An 18,160-nucleotide genomic window follows, 5' to 3' on the forward strand; every position below is an offset into this window, starting at 1 on the left:
CGTGCATAGGACACAAATGTCATACTAAAACATTCAGCTACACTGATGTCAAGGCCATGATAAAGTAGCACCTAACGCATCATGTAAAGGGTTAACTATATATTTATTTCTATTGAGTAACACAAGAGGCAACTAAGGGAAAGGTAAACCTACACTAATCTAACTTGACTACTACTAACCCACAACTGTCCCTAACTAACCTAAGCTAAACTTACTCTACACATGTAACGAAACGATCTAAACATCAACCCCCCACCCACCATTATGAGACAGGACACATGCAGGACAACACTTACCAACCTACACACATACTATACTATCCTAAACAAACATATATTTTTTTGTAATTTTTTGAAAGTTTTTTGTATTATTATTATTTTTTTTTTTTTTTTTAAAAGGAATCCCAACATTGCCCCCCCCCCACCCACCCACCCAAAAAATAAAGATAGAAAGAATAAGGACCCCCCACCCTCTTCCCTAACACTAACTAAGCTAAATACCTATACTTACCTAATACTAATCCCCAAAACCCAACTAACAGTAGAAAATAGGAAAGAGGAGAGAGGGGAGGGGTAAAAGTTCTGCAGGGCAAAAGTCCTACAGGTTCGCCCTCCGTAGTGTCCGCCTGATGGAGCGGACCCGCTTTTTAATATAGCCCATATCCTCCCTCAGGTTGTCCACCTACTTGACGAGCTTGTCCATTTTTCTTGTTAATGCCAGGAAGGCAGCTGGGTCAACAGGAGGGTCTGAGGTTGTTTGTGTGCCGGCGGAGGTTGAGGTTGTGGCAGGAGTTGGTTGCCCACTGGACTTTCCAGGTATCACAACACAGCTGGGTCCAGGTCTGGAGGAAGAGCCAGGGTCTATTGTTCCCGACGTTGCTGGGGCCACTTGGGGAGACCTTGTGGATGTGGTGTTGGTGGCTGTTGGTGGCAATGTAGGGGGAGCCTGTGGTGTGGCCCACCACACCCCGGAGGCCCGGTCTGAATGATATTTGCGGGCCATCCTCTGGTACCCACACTGCACTTGCAGGATGTGCCTGTGTCTCATGGCACGCCTCTCAAAATGGTTGCGATCTGGGGCACTCATGTTTGCAGCTGTGAAGAGAAAAGGCAAATATTTACCTTTGGAATTGCATTGGGTGGAATAGCACAATGGGTTATTTGTACATTACTAGAAATGTATTGGTTGCAGCAATTGTCACAACATAGTTCACTGAAAGGCTCAGAGGAAGTACATGTGAAGCATGCATACATAAGGCCATCTCACACCTAACATATCCATGTCTCTACGTGATGGATGACATCACCCTAAACTACTCATCCAAATTATACCTAAGGCATCTGACGTTATGGCTGCACCTCTTCCGCATACTGACTTCACTATATATGTCACTCTATGTGATAACTATCACAATCCACACTCAATGCCATTTGTAATTAGTTGTGTGCTAATATTGAACCCATGGGCCATAACCGAATGTGTACACTAGGGGCCAGATGTAGGAAGATGGAAAATTGCGACTAGCAATTTGCAATGCAGAACGGTGTCTCCGACATCGTCTGCGAGTCGCTATGGGGTCGCTAAGACCCACCTCATTTACATCAATGAGGTGGGTTCCAAGTTGCGCCCCCTTAGCGACTATGGGCACTCACGGGGATGGAGGCCTGCTGGGAACAGCAGACCTCCATGGCCGTGACTGTTTTCAAATAAAGCAGGTTATTTTTTCCCAAGTGTAGGCCGTTTACCTGAAAGGAAAACGAGCTGCACTTAGAAAAAAATACAAAATCTTCAATCTTGGATTATTTCAGGGCAGTTAGTGGTCCCTTGGACCACTTGCTGTTTTGTACATGATGATTTAGGTCGACTCACAAAGGGGAAGAGTTCCTATGGGGACCCCTTCCAGTTAGCAAGTGGGTTTCCATCCACTTCAAGTGGATGATAACTGCGACTCCCTTTGCGACCACGTACTCGGTTGCAAATGGAACTGCATACCACTGCGAGTCGCAAATAGGAGGGGAAAACACCTTCCTATTTGCGATTTGGAAAAGCATTTTGCAAGTATGTTCAGAATCACAAAATACATTTCTGAATAGCAAACAGACGTTTGCAAATCACAAAGAGCAATTTATGACATTTGCAACTTGTAAACAGTTTGCTACATCTGGCCCTAGGTTCTAAATCAAGTCGCAAAAGGTCGCAAGTACGTGTAACATACTGGTTGCTACAGTCCTAGGTACCCTGTTTCACATTAACATGGCAGTCTTTGAGGGTGGTGTGGAAATAACAACCAACAATCCCATGTTCAATGCACACCCAGGAGTGTATAGATAGTTCAACAAGTATGTGCCTTCACACACAACACCTATGAAGGGCTAGCAACACGTTGGAGTCAGCCAAACATTGTCACATCCAAGGTCCACACATGTCAAAATGCCATGACTTAGGCCAACATCACAAACTATCAGTGAGGCATGTTTTACAACACACACAGAGGAGCAAGAACACCCATTATCATGAGTCGACAGAACACCTAGGCCATTGCACTCAGGTCACACACACTTCTAGTTCACCTTGTGGCAGTACATGCCCCCGGAAGATCCAACCTACAGTGTACACAGTCCATCCTCAACTAGGAAGATGCACTTTTCGTCAAAGCCATTTGCCAAAGCTATATGGGAGAATGTCAGTCTGATATGCAGACTCAGTTCATGCCAAGTCCCCGACCAAGTCTTACATTGACCAGTGTATTCCAAATGACTCATCCCATTCCCCATTGCGGCCCAACTGGAATGACCTACAGCCCCTAAATCTGAAAGATGGCTAGGTATTGGTTTACGGAAACAGAAGTGCTATTTGATATCCCACTAAAGCAACAATGCCAATGAACGGCCAGCGCATCAAATCATGAATTCTGTTGAACACACAGTAGTCCATCATGCATCACTAGCAAACAATAAAAATAGCACTCAGGCCACACTCACTGTAGGTATCTGGGTCCTCAAAATGTGCCACCTCTCCCACGGTGTACGGGGCTGGTCCACCTGTAAAGCATGAAAGGAAGAATATACTCAGACTGGGTGCAGTGACAAATAATTGCAGTTACAATGACACTGTGTGAATATGACATGGTAATGATACACTTTCCCACATGCTCATACTGCATGGATGAATTTGTATTCAACATTAACATTGGATGAGTCTCCTGCTACAGTTACACACCCTACTACACACATGCAGTGGCCAGGACAGTCAGGTGTTGTCAAAGATACCCCTCCATTAGTATGCCCCAACAATAATGTCTTCCATACATCTCAGCATGTGCATCCCAGAGAGACATCCAAAAGCTGGTTACTTGAGGACTGCATGACCCCTCACAATCAAACAGGCTAGGTGGACATGTTCAACACACAGCAACCAGACACACATGTGACATATGTGTGGCCAACATATCTAACTTCATGTGACGTGAAGGCAACACACATTTCAAGCATCATCATGGGTTACAAATTTTCTGTCTAGCTATGGCGTCAACATATGTAGGTATGTTGTTTCTACATGACTTACTCACTGGCCAATATGACCTGTAGAGTACAAATAGAGGCATTAACGTGTCGCTTGTCTGACACAAATGCAACACTACATTACATACAGCTACTGGCATCTGGTATGTGTTGAAAACATGAGCCATCTGACTGCTAGCATTGGTCTTACTACACATTGTGCAACAAATACACATTAGGGCACATATTTATACTTTTGTAGCGCAGCATTTGCATCATTTTTTGACGCAGAGACGGGGCAAGCTAGCAAAATACAAATATATTTTGTAAGATGGCGCCGTTTTTGCGTGAAAATGTGGCGCTAAATCGGGGATAGAAATGTATGAACATGGGCCTAGGTTTCCCTAGCATTACACACAGTCAGCTACTTATCTAGCAGATTGGGTAACTATCATCACATGTCCCCACACAGATTTCTATTATTCCCATGTAATTGATTTGTACTCACCAACATGGCCACCAATCCTGAGTCCAAGGTGGTTCAGCAGGTCCTGTTCCCTGGATATCAGATCTGTCCAGCGGTGCTTCAATTGATGGACATTCCGCATGCTCCCATACACCCGGACCAGGTGATGGCGCACCTTCCCCCCCGGCTTTCCATGCCTCCGTGTGATACCCCTGTATCACACGGCCTCCAGCGTCAGTGGGAGGAAATGGCAAACTAGCCAAATGAATCCCCCCAATTCATCCTCACCCATCCTGTAAAGGCGAGGCCTACCTGACATATTTACTGAAAAAATTAGACAAATGAAATAATAAAGTAAAAGTGGGAAATGGGGAAAGGTAGAGTTGTGAAGGAAAAAGAAAAATGAGAAAAATAGCCCAACTAACCCCAAAATTATGCTACCCAGAACAGACTCCCACAGACAATACAAACAAAAACAGGATTAGACAAAACTAGACTAAACAGACTGAGACAATATTATGCAACAAGACTAGGATCACAAAAAGACAAAAGACAAGGTACACAGGACACAAAAGCAGTTAAACACAGGACAACACCTTTCACACAACCACACAGTCTAGATAAATCTGAGGCTGCAAAGTGAAAGTGAAAGTTAACTCCCAGTACAGATTTAGTAAACAGGATATCCTATTACATCACTTCCTGCATAAAATGGCCGCCGTTTTTATTTTCCCGTTATGCGTCATAATTTCACGCATACACAATGTGCGTCATTTTTTTATGACGCATAACATTGCACATGATGCTGAGTCAAAAAATATGATATGAAAATTAATAATTTAATAAGGTACATGAGATGTCCAACATATTGTCCATGTTGCGTCATATTTTCCACGCATACATCATGGGCGTCATATTTTTTCCACGTACAGGAGTTCACATAATGCAGAGTCAAAAAATATGATATGAAAATTAATAATTTAATAAGGTACATGAGATGTCCAACATATTGTCCATGCTGCGTCATATTTTCCACGCATACATCATGGGCGTCATAATTTTTCCACGTACAGGAGTGCACATAATGCAGAGTCAAAAAATATGATATGAAAATTTATAATTTAATAAGGTACATGAGATGTCCAACATATTGTCCATGTTGCGTCATATTTTCCACGCATACATCATGGGCGTCATAATTTTTTCACGTACAGGAGTGCACATAATGCAGAGTCAAAAAATATGATATGAAAATTAATAATTTAATAAGGTACATGAGATGTCCAACATATTGTCCATGTTGCGTCATATTTTCCACGCATACATCATGGGCGTCATAATTTTTCCACGTACAGGAGTGCACATAATGCAGAGTCAAAAAATATGATATGAAAATTTATAATTTAATAAGGTACATGAGATGTCCAACATATTGTCCATGTTGCGTCATATTTTCCACGCATACATCATGGGCGTCATAATTTTTCCACGTACAGGAGTGCACATAATGCAGAGTCAAAAAATATGATATGAAAATTAATAATTTAATAAGGTACATGAGATGTCCAACATATTGTCCATGTTGCGTCATATTTTCCACGCATACATCATGGGCATCATAATTTTTCCACGTACAGGAGTGCACATAATGCAGAGTCAAAAAATATGATATGAAAATTAATAATTTAATAAGGTACATGAGATGTCCAACATATTGTCCATGTTGCGTCATATTTTCCACGCATACATCATGGGCGTCATCATTTTTCCACGTATAGGAGTGCACATAATGCAGAGTCAAAAAATATGATATGAAAATTAATAATTTAATAAGGTACATGAGATGTCCAACATATTGTCCATGTTGCATCATATTTTCCACGCATACATCATGGGCGTCATCATTTTTCCACATACAGGAGTGCACATAATGCAGAGTCAAAAAATATGATATGAAAATGAATAATTTAATAAGGTACATGAGATGTCCAACATATTATCCATGTTGCGTCATATTTTCCACGCATACATCAGGGGCGTCATAATTTTTCCACGTACAGGAGTGCACATAATGCAGAGTCAAAAAATATGATATGAAAATTAATAATTTAATAAGGTACATGAGATGTCCAACATATTGTCCATGTTGCGTCATATTTTCCACGCATACATCATGGGCGTCATATTTTTTCCACGTACAGGAGTGCACATTATGCAGAGTCAAAAAATATGATATGAAAATTCATAATTTAATAAGGTACATGAGATGTCCAACATATTGTCCATGTTGCGTCATATTTTCCACGCATACATCATGGGCGTCATATTTTTTCAACGTACAGGAGTGCACATTATGCAGAGTCAAAAAATATGATATGAAAATTTTAATTACATAGCTAAATATGAGAAACATTTATGAAAAATTATATTTGACTCTGCATTCTGTGCACTCCTGTACGTGAAAAAATGATGTTGCCCATGCTGTATGCGTAGATATTTGAGCAATTTTTAAATTATGTCTTCATTTTTTAAACGTGGTTAGCTATGACACATGTCCGTTGTTGTATGTATAGAAGGCATTCACACTGTAATATTTATGATACGTTAAATAATGTATTAACCATATTTGTCCACATATTTTGGGTAATTGATGATGGCTATTTTGGAATGATGAATGGGATACCATGATGTATTCCTTCTCCAAAATGTGTCCACAATTATGATGGTGATGCTTTTATCTATAGTCCGAACAGGGAGTGCAATAGTCACTTACAGTTTTTATGGGGCTAACCATGTCCCATTATGAATTTGTGTTTCTGATTTTTGTTTTACTTTTGACATGTAGCCCACACATGTGCCTTATGCATGTGTTTAGTTCACAAGCACAAGATTCTTGTATATTTGTGGGGCGGTAGAGGTGGACTTAGGCCCCCAGCACCCTAGGATTTGCCCATCCAGATTAGCTAATGTATCCATGGCTTTTATTTGTTCTGTTATGCAAAACCTGCAGCAGCAGGCTAATGTAAGGCCATATGGTATGAATCACTGTTAACCATTCATTCATCTCATTAGCCCATTTGACGTTTGCACTATTGATGAGTTGGAGCAATCTGGCATACCATTTTCCAATGACTATGTTTGCAAAATCTCAGCGTTCCTCATGTGCTGATGACAAATATTTAGTTGATGTCTGTGGCCCTTTCGGCATTACCTGGTTTAGTGGCATGTTACATTCTTCCTGCTAGGTTCAAACTGGGACACTACTGTGATGGGCTGCTTTCAAATATTTGGTTGATTAGATGACATATGTGTACATGTGTGTGGGAATGTGGATCCACTATCACCTGTCTGGGTGTATGTTGTCACTGTAACTTCAAGGTCTCCTCATGAGTTAGTGGCAGCTAATGTTGTTCCAATTAGGTATTGCTCATATCACACACTTGAGAGAAGCTATTGATGACATGGTCACGTACACATGGATGGTCTCACCATGTCTCTGAACACGTGTGATGAGACTTTCAAATGATCTACATTTTTGGGCTGGGTGAGAGACTGTCTCAGGTGTCTGGATCAGGCATGTGTAATTGCCACATTTGTACTCCTGTTGGCCTCTGTGTATGGTAATGTATCATGTCACATCCTACCCTCTGTGCATACATTTGTGATGTTTATTTTTGGTGTGATGATTGGTATAGCATTCTTGCTCAATGAGACGACATTCTTCTTCAGCAATTTCAAACTAAAGGTGGTCAGAAATGAATAGGCCAAAGCATGATGTGGTGTTTGTTATCTGTGTTTATTTACAATTGTGCAATATGAGTTGTTATAAGAAATTATGAAAAAAAATTATTGACAAGCTGTTGGCGCCTACGCACTCCTGCTGCCGTGTTAGGTTGTTCCCCCTCCTGTTGCTGGGCAGCATCCTCCTCTTCATCATCCTCAGGCATGTCTGGGTCCGGTTCAAGGAGGGGAACGTTCCTTTTTACACAAATATTGTGCAATATGGCACAAGTGAGTATGATCTTACAGACCATCTCTGGGGAATAGAGTAGGCTACTGCCAGTTATGTCAAGGCAGCGGAACCTTGACTTTAGGATCCCAAAGGTCCGCTCCACAATGCTGCGTGTCCTCTTGTGGGTGTCATTGTATGCCCGCTCTGCAGCAGTATTTGGGTTCCCAAATGGTGTCATTAGCCAAGGCTGGATGCCATACCCCTGATCAGCTGAAAGAAAAACACAGAATGGGATCAATTAGATGTAGGAGGCACTGTTGTACAGATCTTTGATGGCAGTAGTTGTCTTGTGTTGTCTGTGACTCTTTTGGGTACTAATGTGACAACCTATAGTTGTTGGTGAAAACTTTTGCATTGATTTTTTTTCCTTGGCTGAGCAAGTGTTTGTTGGCTAACCGTTTGCCAGCAGTATGTATTTGTTTTTTCAGTACAGTGTGCCCTCCCTAGCATTGTGACTTGTCATACAGGTGTCCGTGTGTCTTCACTGGGGGTGAGATGATAGTTCCATGCAGAGTTGAAACATGAAAGTGTAGTTAACACGTTCATGTGAAAGTACCCAGGCCATCCCATCCCTTAAAACTTATGCAATGTATTAGTGTACAGGTTATTGTGAGACTTCCAATTTGCAAGGTGACATTTAGGCAACCACACTCATTAATGTCTTCACATTAAGCTGTGGAGTAAAATCAAATGTATGACAGGTTCAATGGTGACTTCTGAAACATGGCTAGTGATGTGAGTACCTCAGTGTGTTCCTGTCTAGGTGTTGCTATTGTGGTGTATGTGTTGTTTGTCCTAGAGGTTTGCTGTGCAGTGTGTATATAAGTAGAATTTTTGTCCTTACCAACAAGTAGTCCATTGCCATACCGTCCATCCTGGAAGTGTTGGTTGATGGTAGAGTGACGGAAGATGAATGCGTCATGTACACTCCCAGGATATTTAGCCACAATGTTGCTGATCAATCCTTGGTGATCGACTATGGCCTGCACGTTGATGGAATGTGTGTGCTTCCTGTTGCGGTAGAGGTGTTCAGTCGCAGCAGGTGGCACAAGGCGTACGTGTGTGCAGTCGATTGCACCAAGGACGTGCGGGAAGCCACTGATGGCGTAGAACCCCTGTTTAGTTTCCTGCTGCTTCTGCAGTGTGTTAGGGAAGCAGATGTGGAGGGGTGTCAGTCGAATGATGGCATCCAGTACTTTTGGCAGGAATGCAGAGAATGATGGTTGGGATATTCCACCAACCAGGGCACCAGTTGTCTGAAACGAGCCACTTGCCAGCAGGTGAAGTACGGCAAGCAGCTTTGTTTCTGTTGGGATAGTGCGGGGAGTCACTAAAGTGGGGGCCAACTGCTGTTCAATATTTCGCAGCAGCTGCTGAATGGCCTGCCAGTTCAACCGGTACCTCTGGATGATGTCCCGTTCCCTGAGGCCATGCAGGGTTGTTCTTGGGTGGAATATCCTCTCCTGCCTTCTGCGCTGCCTTTGGGGTCCCTGCTGTTGTTGTTGTAGCTGCTGTTGTTGCTGCAGGGCTCTGCGTCTACGTGCACGCTGAATCAAAATCACCTCCATGTCTCCCTGTTGCTGCTCTGCTGCTCTGCTGTTTGTTCTGTGTGTTCTGATTAAATACAGGTGTGTTTGCCCCATTTTAACGCCTGCCCTGACCCAGGTGTTAAATTTTGACGCTATTCGTGCTTTGCGTCATTTTTTAGCTCCGCCTACCGGCCGGGAGTAATTTTTGCCCGGAAGCATAAATACGACGCACGGCTGTGTGCGTCGGTTTTTGGACGGGAACGCCTACCCTGCATGTCATTAACGCAGGGCGGGGTGCCGCTTCCAGAAACTGACGCACATTGCGGAATTTACCTTTGCGCCGGCTCGGGCGTCAGTGTTTAAATATGGGGCAACGTTTGCACTGAATGTGCGTCAAAATTTTTGACGCACATTCGGCGCAAACGGAGTATAAATATTGCCCTACATATTTGGTCAACAAACTTACTATTGTGGTCTTGTGACCATATATTCTCCGCTCCCCAGAGTGAAGTATGCAGACACCGCTGTCATTGTTGGCAGATATTGGCCCTTTTTCTTGGCACTGCAGGGAAGTGAAAACAAGATAAACCTCTACATGCCTGATAGTAATTGTCTTATGCATGGCAAGACTTCAATGGAAAGTTATCCCATTGGTGTTTAATGCAATCATTTCCTCCATATCCTGCCTAATCCCAATCCTTATACCATACCACCCTTCCACACCTTAAAAAAAGGCACTAGCTGCCTACCTAAAAGAGAAAAGTTGAAAATCCCCCAATGTCTACCTATGTAGAACCGCCTTTACCCCAAATTCTTCACACCTTGAAAAAAGGCACCAGCTGCCTACCTAAAAAAAAAAAAGTTAAAAATCACCCAATGTCTACCTATGTAGAACTGCATTTACCCAAAATTCTCCAGCTGTGGCTGTGGCACTGAGTGTCAGTCACCCCAGTGCTTCCTGTCTAAGTTTATGAGTAACTAAACAGAAAATGTGGTCCTTGGTGTTGGCATTTTGTTCTGCTGTGGATTTTGTTCCTTTCTTTCTTTATTTTCTGGCTCACTACTGGGCTTGCAGCCTGTGGGCATCTGCTAATATATACAATCACACCTCCCTGCTAGGTTTATTTAGACGTATTGTGCTAGTTTTAATGTTTGGTTTGCTTTTCCCAGGCTTATGGCTGGGCTGGTGTAAGATTGTAGTAAATTATTTGTTGCTGTGGAACTTTGGCAATGGATTTGGAACCTACTGTGCTTGGAGGCGAAGGTGACTGTTTGTGAGCCTTTCCTTTTGTTGTTCCTGCTGGGCCTGGGGTGGTACTGCTTTGTATGTAGTGCTAGAGACTCCTTGACTTGAAGACAGATGATCACCTTGCCTTTTTCCTACTTGAGTGTGGACTTAAGCTTGTCTTTGTGATTCCTTTTGGGCTTGAATGATGTGAGACATCACTCAAATTATTGTCTCTTGCTTACAATAATGTATTCCCTAGCATTCCTGTGGGGCAAGTTTGGGAGAGTGTACAGTTATTCAGATGACCAGCCAGCCATTCCATGGTTGCCTGCCATACCTGCTCTTCTTGATGATGCTGTAGACCTCTTTTGATAGATATGGGTGTCCAAACAGCCTTGGATATAGGTTGAGGGGGCAAATATTTTCTCCCAGCTGGGTATGGGGCTGGGGTGGACATGCTCTTTGTGGGGCATTGGGCACATTCGCTGGAGGACTGGAGAATGTTGGCTGGCATTGGGGGTCCCCATGAGTGTTGTGTTACTAAACCCCATGTTTCTGGCTGATGTGTTGTGGTGCACTTTTTCCTGTGTCTTTTTGGCCATTTTCTCCTGGGAAGAGAGATCCTTTAGATATTGATTTATCTGGGTTTGAGCATTGTTCCATTGTCTTATGAATGGCTATTCGGCTCTTTCCTTCTGGGTTTCCTCTTTCCTTGTCATTTAGATTTTCATATTTAGCCTTGTGTCTTGTTGCCCTGTTGACATACCTCATTCAGGGGCCACAGGGCAGACAGTGACTACTGGGTCCCACCCATGGTTGTGGAGGTGATTTGCCCCTGGTGTCCTTTTGACCATTTTACAGTGACCATACAAACTGGATCAAGTACAACCTTTCTTCTCTTGATTGTCAATGTGGTGTGAGTAATCAGTCAAAGGCATCTCAGGGAACAAGGTGTTGCAGACAAGTGTTCAATACTCAACAGCCAACTAACATCCACAATAACGTTGTTGCACCACGCGTCCCGGTGGCGCAGTCTGGTCGGGTCACAGCAGGGGTTGCAGTCAATTTGCGGGCCGCAGGGCCCACTGCACCCCCTTTTTCTGGCCTCGCATCATCCTTGCCACAGCGGCGGGGATGGGAGCCCGAAATTGGGCTTCAGTTCATGCTGTGCATTTTGCGCAGCGTGCTGCAGATAGGCGAAGGCCCTCGCCCCCCCCCCCTCAGCCTCTCAAATACCTGGGGTTCTTCCTGGGCTTTCTCTTTCTTTTTGTTCTTCTCTTCCTGGGGAAGCCATCTTACTACTATCCCATCATATCTTTCTCTTCTCTGATTCCCTGCATGCACCAGTTTCCCTTCTTCCTATGCATTTTTCCTATCTGGTTCTATAACTTTTTTCCCAATCCAAGATGGCTGTTTTTCCGTTTCCTGTTCATCACTTCCTGTTTAGGGGTATATACGGGCCTTGATTTCTTTTATCCTTGCGTTGCAACACAGCTCTGTGGTGATTACGCTCCTGCTGGTTTTCTCGCTGATATTCAGTTTTTCTCCTGTTTTATCCTGCGCTTGGCCTGGTTCAAGATTCTGATTTTGTCCTTGTGTCTTCCTTTCTTCCAGGGATTTCCCATCTGGAGGTTTTTTCCCTATCAGCTTTTTCCTCAGGGACTCCTTCTGGAGTGCACGGACTGTATTGGCGTACACTGTCAACAGCACCGTGGCTACCGGAAAGGGTTGCCCCTACCTCGTTCAGAGCGAACCTGCAAAAACCGAGGCCACACCCCATCTCCCTCTGGTCTGGATGGTAAGCCAAAGCTAAAGCTTCACAAACATAATGCTCATTACAGTGCTTTAATCTTATGGCAGAACTACATACTTCTCATTTAATTAGGAATTGCAATTACAAAGCTATTATCATGATCATCAGCAAGGCACTTTATCCCCCTACTATTTCTCCCTCTTCCAGATACAGGAGATTTCTGGTGACAATTGCCCTTGCCATATTGTTGACATAGATATTGATTAAGCACAGTTGCAGATCACTTCCCTCACTGATCCTGTGTGCAACTCAGTTTCACATTTTTTACCCACACCCTTTACTCAGGCAAAAAGTCTTATGCTCATGTCCAGTCATTTGAGCATTTTCTAGTCTCTTGTTACAGTCACGTGCTAAGCCCCACCTTTATGTGCAAGTTGGTGTTGCAAGCCTAGTAGTACAGTGAGTGCAGTTTGCATGCCTATCCTGGCTGCATTGGCTTGACTTTGGCTATGCCATGGCAGTGGCTGTGCATTGGATGGAGTTAGTATGCCAGGATTGCACAGCGGCACTCACATTTGGCTATGACTTTGCGCAGGTAATGGCTCTGATACTGCTGTTGTAGCTTTCTGGCCATCCATGACATTGAGGGCCTGATTATGAACTTGGTAGATGGTATACTTTGTCATAAATGTGACAGATATCCAGTCGATTACATTACACGCTCCATTGTATCCTATGGAACTTGTAAAATGGCAGACGGGATATCCATCATGTTTGTGACAGAGTATCCCATCCGCTAAGGGTGGAATCAGGCACTGAGGCCCTCATTACAACCCTGGCGGTCAAAGACCGCCAGGGCTGTTTTGAAGTTTGTACCGCCAACAGGCTGGCGGTACAAACTCGGGCATTACGACCGCGTCACATCGACGGGACAGGCGGTTTCCCGCCACTTTTGTCCCAGCGGTTTCCCGCCACTTTTGTCCCACCGGTTTTAATCCCCCAGGGCAGCGCTGCCCAGGAGATTAAGAGTCTCCCTCCCACCAGCCTTTTCATGGCATAGCAGGCAGTGAAAAGCAAGTCGGGTGCAGTCGCACCGCCGCAACACCGCCGGCTCCATTTGGAGCCAGCTCCTGTGTTGCGGCCGAGAACCCCGCTGGGCCAGCGGGCGGTTTCTGCCCGCCGGCCAGCGGGGATCTCCAAGTAGACCCCGCGGGATTGCGGCCGCATTGGTGCCGCCCAGCGGTTTCAACTTGGCGGGCGAAAATGAGGGCCTGAGTCACTTGGCATTTGTGGTCTCTAGTTTAATCAACATTTTTCCTTCAAACAGGACTTGGCTCCTATTGGAATGTTAGCAGCAGCAGTACCAGTCTTTTGACTCATGACACAGTGGTGTTTGGTCTTGCAAAGTCATCTGACAGTTCCCATAGGAACTGCTGAAGAGACTGGAGGACTGACTAATAGCAGAGGTAATTCTCTTGGCTTCTCTCTGAGTAGATCTCAAGATAGGATCATGATGAGCTTCTTCTCCTGGACTATGTCTCATATTGTAGGATTGGGAACAATCCATCCTTCTTTCAGTAGGCTGGCATGCCTTTTAGTCACACTTTCAACTTCTTGTGAAGAAAGTGCATATTTTCTGTGATGTCCCCTTTCCTCTGGGAGAATGGCTGTCACCCAGCCACTAGCCCTGGTTACACATCACTGCTTTAGATAATCTGTAGAGCATTATCCTCCTTTGTGAAGAAGAATTTGGAACAGGAACAAAGTGGGGTGGTTTGGATTCCATGATCATACACATTGTCAAGACAGGATAGTGGATGCACTGTCTAAGATTTCAGAACCAGGTTAGGTTGGTTCTTTCTCAAATGTAATTTCCTAATAGTAACTCTGAAACAGATTTTGTACAAAGTCTTACATCCAGTAGCAAAAGTGTCAAAGTCGGGGTGTCCAAAACAATGGCACAATGAAATGTGAGATCTTTGCACTTGGCTGTCATCAGCCTCCTTAAAGCAGCAATGTGAGAGCATACTGACAATATGTATGCCTTTGTTGCTGCTGCCCTTTCATGGCATGGTACTCCAGCCAGTCCCAGGAGACTTAAATCATCGAAGTCTGAAGAAGTGCAACACCAAGTATTCGACCTCACTGATAACAAATATTTGTTAACATTTACTGAGTCTCCACCAGCAACCGTCACAGGATACCTGAAATATTATCACTGAAATGTATTTAACACAGTGGTGACTCAGCACGTCGGGTGCCCTCCTTCTAGTACCAACTAATAATATTTTGATCACTATCATTGTTGCCTCTTGCTGAGCATGACAGACCAGATCTCGTGGCTAGGCAGATAGCTGGACCTAGGGGACTTTATAATCCATCCACCGCCCCATGAATTCTTGGACTATTTTCCAATTGTGCCTGATAGTACCCTGGAGATCCAAATTTTTCTAGTATATTTGCAGAAATTCTTAGACACTGTCCATTTGCCTTGTAGGTAGGTTTGACACTGTTGCTGGTGGTAGTTGTGAGACTGTTGTGAGACTGTTGTATTTGTTGTTTGTAGCATAAAAACGATGGTCACAAATACAAAGAACTGTGAATACCGTAAAGTATCTTAAAAGACGTAAAGTGTCCTGGTTTGGCAGGATAGTAGTTTCAATATTCCATTTTGTTTCACTATATCTGCATCCTTAAGTATTTGTTAGCATTTAGGTTTGCGAACTCTAGATAATTTATTAGTACTGTGCTTTCACTTTTTCTTTCTGCTTGCACACTGTCCCAAGCACATTCTGAGTTTTGCATACAGTACAGCCTTGAATCTCTTTGCGAACTGCACATGTGCTTTGCTAGTGCCCTCAGTTTTAGTATTGCATTTTATTAAAAATATACCTGCTTGTATTAGTTGCCCCTGCTGAATTATCATTCTCAGAGTTACAGGCCTGACTCAGCCTGACTCAGGCCTGACTTACTGTATCATAATGTTTGACACTGGCGTAGTGATCAGCACAAGGTCTGGCAGTGAATATTATGCTGTGTACTTTCCATTTGATCCCATCCTGTTTATACTAGAAATACATTTTATATGTGACATTATTAAAACTGTTGAGTGTGCACAACACTTGGCTAGAAGTGTATTGTCGCTGTGTTGCAGTGTCCTGAGATTCACTGGGCACACCCTCTTGGGTTAAGCCTTGGACCACACATCCACTTCTACCCAGAGAGTGAAAGATATGTAAGTGATACTCTCCTTTTGTGATGGAGTCTGTGCTTTGAGTGTTTTTTAGGGTCCAGGAGCTATCTCACATTTAGAACGTTGTGTTGCCCCTATTGTTTCCCACTCCAGGTTGGCCTGTTGGACACTCAGCAGTATGAATATATTTGCCCTTCTTTCTCTACAGTGCTATTGTTTTTCTTGTTGTTGTATCCCAGGAATTTATGTGCTACAGAAAGGAAATACCAATATATATATACCTTGGGCACAAGTATGACTGGGTGAGATTTTACAATGGTTTCATAGTTAGTTGGGACACTTCACCCTTAGAGAAGGATAGAAAAGTTTTATAGTTTTACTGTATTCACTGAGGTGTAGAGAAAAATCACAGGTAGCCTGCCCTCTGACAACACCCTAGTCCAGAATGTATCAGGTGTGGGATTACTTTTAAAAAGAAATGTATGCAGCCTGTCCAATGTCATCCAGGAAGAAATGCTTGGAGGTTCTGGGGATGGCTACAGAGGATGATGCAGGATGTGGCGGCATGGTGGCAGGCCCAATCATGTTGTAATGGAGGCAATGTTCATCTTAGAGCCAAGTCACCAGGCCCTAACTCCTTGAGGGGTTTACAGGATGGGAGGTGTGAGAAATTGGGTTGTTGGTTGACTGGGGTGTGAGCAACCACAATCGCTTACAGGGTGAACCACAAAAGACCACTATTTTAAACAGTGCTTAACCTGGGTAGCTTGGCAAGAAAATCAGTCAGGCTAAACTTAGAAGCAATGTATATAAATAGCAATAGAGTCAAAACAGAAAACAATACAAATGACAAACCACTTAAGAAAAATAGAGAATACCTCCAAGAGTGCCTCCAAGCACATATGCTCTCTTAAGGTGAAACCCAAAAAATACCAAATATCAAAACTGGTTCATTGCATTTTTCAACATTGTGATAGAACCTGTTTTTTTTGCTATACTTTGGGTTTGTGAATGTTTGGGTTCTATGTTTTGTATTTTTGGTTTGTTTCTATATTTCCTGTCTAGGGCAAAGTTGAGTATGTATTAATTGACCAATTTTGCTTTTGTCTTTGTGACAAAAATGTTCCTAGAATTAGTACATTTATCTTTGTAAATGAAAAAGAAGTCTAATACGTGTGAGGCAAAAAATGATGCTTTCTTAGTTTAAATAATAAGTTTGTTTAAGTAATTCACAATGTTTGCTATTGTTTCTTTTCTTGAACTTTCTGAGAGTGTCATTCTCGAACTTGTGATGATAAATTCAACTTTACCATTAAAGAGAGTTTATCATTACAAGTTCATAGACACCAAACATGAGATATTTACCACTTCTGGTTTGGGAACTAGAGCTTATTATATATAAAAAGGAATCCCCAAACTTATCCTTTGGGAGGGGTAGGCCTCTCAGTAGTGAAAAATGAATTTGGCAGTTTTTCACTACTAGGGCATGTAAAACTTAAAGGTATTTGTCCTGCCTTTTAATCATGTAGAAACCTGCCCCATGGGAAACCTTGGGCCTACCGTAGGGGTGGCATTTTTAATTAAAGGGGAATTTAAGGCTTAGCAAGAAGTTTTAAATGCCAAGTCGACATGACAGAGGGACACTGCCTTCAGGCTGCAATGGGAGGCCTGGGCCATTTTTTTAAGCGCTATTTAAGTGGGTGGCGCAATAAGTGCTGCAGGCCCACTAATAGCATTTAATTTACAGGCCCGAATATATGGTGTACAACTCTTCAAGTGAATTACAAGTACATTAAATATTCCAGTCAGATGTATGTCAATCAAACCATGTTCAGAAGAGTGAGCACAAAAACTTTGGCACTGGTTAGCAGTGGTAAAGTGCACTGAGTCCTAAGGTCAACAGAGCAAAAATGCAGTAAAAAATAGGAGGGGGAAGGCAATAAGTTTGAGGGTGACCCTCTAGAGAGGGCCATTTTTAAAACAAGGGGGCCTCAGAACTTCGCTGGGGATGGAGTGAATCAGGACAGATCATGTGGGATGGCTGCCAGTCTGTGCATTTTCCTGAGCAGCCCCTCAGGACAACAGGGACATTTTCTTCGGCCAGAGTGGGCTTCTGTAGCTCCCCCCTTTTTATACTACTATATAACACAAGTTTCAGATTTTGTCAAGCCTGCAAACTTTAGAAACATGTGATGTTGTGAATCATGCAGTTTGGCAACTTCACACTTTTTCATTTTCAGTTTTTTCGTGAATAATTCTGGATCTACTTTTAACATATCCATCCTATGACTTATGGACCGTCTTTGCCTGAAGCAACTTATATGACATCACATCATATTAATTAGAGTCCTGTGATTCAGAAGGAAACTGATTTAACATTTTCTTCACATTCTTCAAGTGCATTCCCATCTGGATTTACCAGTTAGTCAGCAGGCATCCCTGAATAAAGCAGAAATGACAAAGTTGCACTGCTCTGCCC

Source organism: Pleurodeles waltl, chromosome 3_1 (genome assembly GCF_031143425.1).
Source record: "Pleurodeles waltl isolate 20211129_DDA chromosome 3_1, aPleWal1.hap1.20221129, whole genome shotgun sequence".
NCBI lineage: Eukaryota > Metazoa > Chordata > Amphibia > Caudata > Salamandridae > Pleurodeles > Pleurodeles waltl.